We start from the raw sequence: 6,000 nt of genomic DNA, 5'->3' as shown, positions 1-6,000 counted from the left end.
TGTAAAATACCTAGGAATAAGTTTAACCAAGGAAGTAAAATATCTGTTCTCAGAAAACTACAGGACATTGAAAAAAGAAATAGAGGAAGATTTATAAAAGTGGGAACAGCTCTGGCTGGTTTTGCTTAGTTGGTTAGAATGTCAGCCCATGGACCAGACTCGTGGGTTTCATTCTGGTCAATGGCATGTACCTCGGTTGCAGTTCAATCCCTGGCCCTGGTCAGGGTTGTGTGGAAGGCAACCAACTGATGTGTCTCTCTCATATTGATGTTTCTCTTTCTTTCTCTCTTTCTCCCTCTCACTCTATCTGAAGATAAATGGAAAACTATCCTCAAGTGAGGATTAGAAAAAAAAGTGGAAACATTTACCATGTTCATGGATTAGAAAAATCAACATCATTAAAATGTCCATACTACCCAAAGTAATCTACAGATTCAATGCAATACCTATTAAAGTACCAACGGCATATTTCACAGATCTGAAAAATACTCCAAAAGTTTATATGGAACCAAAAAATACCCAAAGAGCCACAGCATTCTTGAAAAACAAGACCAAAATGGGAGGGTTCACAATACCAGATATCAAGTTATACTACAAAGCCATTGTAATCAAAACAGACTGGCACTGGCACAAGAACAGGTATACAGATCAATGGAACAGAACAGAGAACCCAGAAATTGATCCAAAACAGTATGCACAATTAATATTCGACAAAGGAGGCAAGAGCATACAGTGGAGAAAAGAGAGTCTCTTCAATAAATGCTGTTGGGGAAATTGGACAGCTACATGCAAAAAAATAAAACTAGATCACCAACTTATACCATACACTAAGGTTTCTTAAAATTTCTTTTCTCCCATAGGATCTTCAGTGTTGACATTTTAGATACTAGATCTAACAAGTAGGTGAGTTATTTTGAGTAGATAAGTCCCTCCCAAATTCCCACACCTTATTGGCAAACCATTTCCTGCTTATGTAGTAGCCTCCTGTAATATGAGTCCTCTGATTCCTATGGGTCACTCTAGTTTTCTAGGGATGATTCTTTTTTTTGGTCAAAATTAGTTATAACCAAGTATTATGATAACATTATAGCAGGTCTATTCTTCCTCATCAAGTAAGAGAGATACGTATCTGTGGTTGCAGCATTAGTCAGAATATACAGGGCAGAAGGTAACAAGAGGGAGGCTTTTCTTAGACTCACAACATTATAGACTGTAAAAGAGAGGTCAGAACCCAGATGACCATTTTACAGATGTCAGTTTAAACAACCAATCAGATAAGGGTAATAATGCATATGAAACATAATCTATACACAGAAAAATTTCCCGACAGTCATCTGCTATATATACCACCCAGATTGATAGTGAGTATAATTTTTTTTTCTTGTGGTTCTAAATATTGTAGCATTAACAGTAAATTCCTCAAAAGAGCTTCTGGGGAACAAGAGGGAATAGCAATGGGAATCAGTCCACTGACTCATTTTTTTAGTCATGCTATCTACCTAATTAGTGTTCAAAAAACACTTGTAGACTATGATGAAGGAAAGAGTGAGTGATAGAAGGAATGGTTAAAGGTCTAGAGTTCGGAGGAGGAAGAGAAGGAAAAACAAGTTCATGCATATTTTGAGGTGAAGTGGCCCGTAGGTGCAGAGATAAGGGAACAAGGGCCTAGCGAAGTCTGGAGCATTGTAGTCTCCCAGACCCAGTAGCAGAACTGAGATTCAACCCCAGGTCTCCTTTCTCCCAGTCCCTTTTTATACCCTTTATAGCAATGACTTTGATCTTTCCTGAAGAGGCTTTGAAAAGTATAGATAAAACCATTATAACCAGGAGCTCAATATACATGCCATTACATGCACAAATTTTGTTGCCAAAGATGGAGCAGACTGTATTCTCTTCCAATATGAGGACTATTGTGTGGCTTAGTCTCTCTTTGTGGCTTTTCCATTTATCCCACTAGGGAGGTAGGCATGGCATATGAGACTTCCAAAAATGTTCCTAAATGACCAATGAAAAATCAGTTATACGAAATTGTGGTGGGTTATAACATTTGGAACTCGTAGGTCTCCTTAAAAAAAAAAAGATTTTTAGAGAGAGAGAGAAACAAGCACTGATGTGAGAGTACAACATCTATCAGCTGCCTCCTGCAGCCCCCTATACTGGGGATTGAGCCTGCAACCCAGGTGTGTGCCCTGACTAGAATTGAACAAGCAACCTTTTGGTGCAGGGGATGATGCCCAACCAACTGAGCCACACTGGCCAGGGCCCCAGGACTCATTTTGTTGTCGTCAATTTTGAGCCAGGCATTATAGGACAAATTATCATTTCTATGTATAGTGAAAGAGATAGTTTTTAATTATTTGGTTTCCAATTTCTTCATATCAGCAATCGTGTGTGTGTGTGTGTGTATGTGTGTATGTGTGTGTTCACAATAGTAAAGTCTGTGTTCTTTTATTCTCTCTGCCTCACTTTCTCTTTTCTCCTTTTTCCTGCCATCCATCCATCCATCCATCCATCCATCCATCCATCCATCCATCCATCATCTGCTTTTATCACTGCTATTCAGCATTGGCTAGCTTGAGAAAAATTTATGGTTTTTAAAAGTAGCAAAGAACATTCAGAAGGTACATTGATTATTTTCTTTAAAAAAAAAATCATCCTCCCATATATCAAGTACTCCTGAAGCACCTTACATAGAATGGTAAAGAAAGTCTTCTTTCCTCATGGAGATATATTCTTATCAGTACTTTAAGATGGGTGTCTAAACTGTACATCCATTACCATACAATGTGCCATTCACACCACACACAATAGGAGATTTTGTAATTTTTGTTTATTTGTTAAAAAAAATTCCTGCTTTATGAATTACTCTATTGTCTTATTTTGAAGATTCTTTAAGTGGAAAAGATGGCAGAATAACCTTGATTTTTTTTTTTTTGGCTTGTCAGATTGTTACTAGGCAGGCCGTTCCCATGGCAACAAGAGCAACCATAAAAGAGTACTGGGAGCTGTCTAGGACATCCTTGACTGTAAAAATGTTGAAATATCATTGAAAACAGAGCCCTGGTTGTCACTTGAACTACATACAACTCTATTACAACAAAAGAATACACATAATGCTTCAACTTTGTTCTTCCCTTTACAGTTTCCAAATTATCTTTTTATTTAATCCTGACAACATTTTAGTGCAGGCAAGACTGGTATTAACTTCATTTAAAAAATATAACTGTGCTGAGAAGACCTGGGCTTCTCCTTTTTCTTCTTGTTATAGTAACATAAAGATGTAATGCCCAGTTGGAAAACAAAGAGGAAATCACTTCCCAATAAAAAATTAACCCCAAATATGAAACAAGTACACACTGTCTTCAACAAAACTCGAAGACACTTGTAAGCTCAACCACAACCTACTGAAAGAGCTGACAGAGAGGAAAGGCCAGACAGGAAGATGTCTGAAGAGAATGTTTACATCTTCAGCTCTCAGTCACTGGAACAAAACTCCAACAGAGATGGCATAATCTGAGGGGCAACGCCAATTCTCGTCTGAAACAATGGGCATGGGGGAGTGCCCGCCTGCAGTGGAGACTTTCTGGATACCGCCTGGTGCCAAGGAGTAGCAGGAGAGGCCACGCCGAAGGAGGAAATGCAGACATGTCACATTCACAAGAAGCAGTCTGTAGCTGAGACAGAGCGGAGCAAAGAGACTCCAAAGGCGAAAGAATAAAAGGCTAAAACAGCTGTCTCAGAACCATAATCTCATCATAGGCAGCTCACTGTAACCCAGGGAGAACTGCTAGCCCACAGTGCTGCCCTACCCGCCCTGTGAGTTTATATCAAATAGTGAGCCACAAAAAACTTGCCTCATTTGAAGATGAATACTAATCGAGAATGAAACCACATAGCATTCACACAAAAGTACTCCAAGAAAAGAAGGAAAGAAACTGGAGAAACAATGACAGATAAAACCATTCAAAAGAAAAAAATGAATCCACGGAGCACATGAAATATGTGACCAGATATATGATCATAACTCAAAGAATTTAAGGAAACCAACAGTCCATAAAGAGATTTATATAGGTGATCAGAACACCATGGCAAAACAACCAAAGGGAACACAATATGAGCTAACAGAGTTCAGAAAAGAAAGAAAAGGGAGTAATAAAGCCAGTCCAGAAATAGATGCCTCATCAGAAGGAATACAGAGAGTGATAAACTAAATTAAAAGAAGGTAAAGAGGAGATAAAGTGCAGTGATTTTTTTCATCTTGATTAACCAGGGGTTCAAAATATAGCATTTAAATTGATAAGCATGTAATAAAGGCATAAACATATTTATAGGCATAAAGTTAAATACAAGGACCAAGGAAACAATACAATCAGCTAAAACAGCCATAGGGGAAAAGCAGAAGGAAGTATTAAATACATTAATTGAGCATCACTCAATTAGCAAGGAGTCAATGGCATCTAAAAAAATTAAACATATAATTCAAAATTATAGTCAAGAAAACCACTAGTAGAACAGAGGAAACTATAGCAAACATAGATTATATAATAAAAGTACAGTGTACTGTGTATATTGTTATTACCTGTTCTCCATCTCCCCAATCCTTCCTATCAGAACCCTAATTTGGGTCATATATCTATCCTTTCTTCATATAATCTTATGCTTTAGGGCAGCAGTTCTTAACTGGGGGTGAATTCTGCCCTCCAGGAGACATAGATCAATGTCTGGAGATATTTTTGATTCCTACCGTTTAGGGGGTTGCTACTGGCATGCAGGATTGAGGTCAGCTTGAGTGACTGACTCCAGATTAAAATCCTCTGCGTGATCTTTCAGGCCTTACTACAGGCAATTACAAAGGCTTTGCCTGAAAGGCTTCAGGGGATAAAGCTGTTCGAAGTCTTCCAAGGGAGTTGTAGCCAAGGAGTCGCCCCTCTGAGCCTGCATATCTGTGTTCCTAGCCCAGGCAACTCCAGAGGTTGACACGCTTTTTAGCTGTCTTCACTGAGACCTCCATATGGGGGAGAGGCCTTGACCAAGTCACTCTTCTTCAGTCTAACTCAGTGTTTTCCACTTCTAGCCCTAGCCCTTCCCCCTCTTCCAGCACCCCACCTCCCGCTCCATCTCCTGGGTTCATAAAACGGCAGGGACCTTTTGTTTCATTCTCTTCTGCACTGCATGCCATTTGATTGACCCTTGCCAGTGCCATTCCATGGGAGAAAATGGCACCGTGAGGAGCCAGCACTGCTTTTCTCCTTGGCCTGGTGCATATTTGATCACATAAGTGAATAAAGACTTGTTTTCATTTTGGCTCATTGTCCTAATTGACTTCCTTGGCATGAGGATACTGCCAAACATCCTACAATGCATAGGACAGCCTCCCACAATGAATTCTCTGGTCCCAAATACCAACAATACTGAAGCTTTTGGGGAACCTGGCCCCAGCACTAGCTCCAACCCATAAGTTCATGGAATTCTCCCAAAGAATGTTACTCCTTCAGAAATATAGATAGACTCATAGATACAGGGCAGGCAGACAGCTTTGGTGGGTATGTGTTGGTGAAGGTGGAGCAAAAGAAGAAATAAAAAAAGAGAAAACTCATGAACAAGGACAACAGTGGTGATTCGACTGCAGGGGGGAGGGAGAGGGGTTGGTGGAGGTGGAAGAGGGCATGGGGGATAAATAGTGATGGAAAAAAATAAAATAAAGAGAAAAAAATACACTCTCAAATGTATAAACAATATTTACTATTCCATGGTTGAGGGAGAAGTTCCCTTAATTTTTGTAGTAGTGGACACGAACAAGAATACATATGGCTCTGACTGCCACTGGCAGTCATCTTGTGAACATGAGGGAAGCAACCTTGGGGTAAAGCTGTACTATGCTGGAGGAGAGGACCTGGGCCCTTGACGTTATGGCTGATGGAACCGTGGCTGGAGCCCACCGTACCTCTGGACCTTCAGAAATGTGCAATAAATTTCCTTAAGGTTCTTAGTCAGATTCAA

This window comes from Molossus molossus, unplaced genomic scaffold (assembly GCF_014108415.1).
Source record: "Molossus molossus isolate mMolMol1 unplaced genomic scaffold, mMolMol1.p scaffold_m16_p_3, whole genome shotgun sequence".
NCBI classification, from domain to species: domain Eukaryota; kingdom Metazoa; phylum Chordata; class Mammalia; order Chiroptera; family Molossidae; genus Molossus; species Molossus molossus.
Note: the sequence above shows the minus strand (reverse complement) of the source record.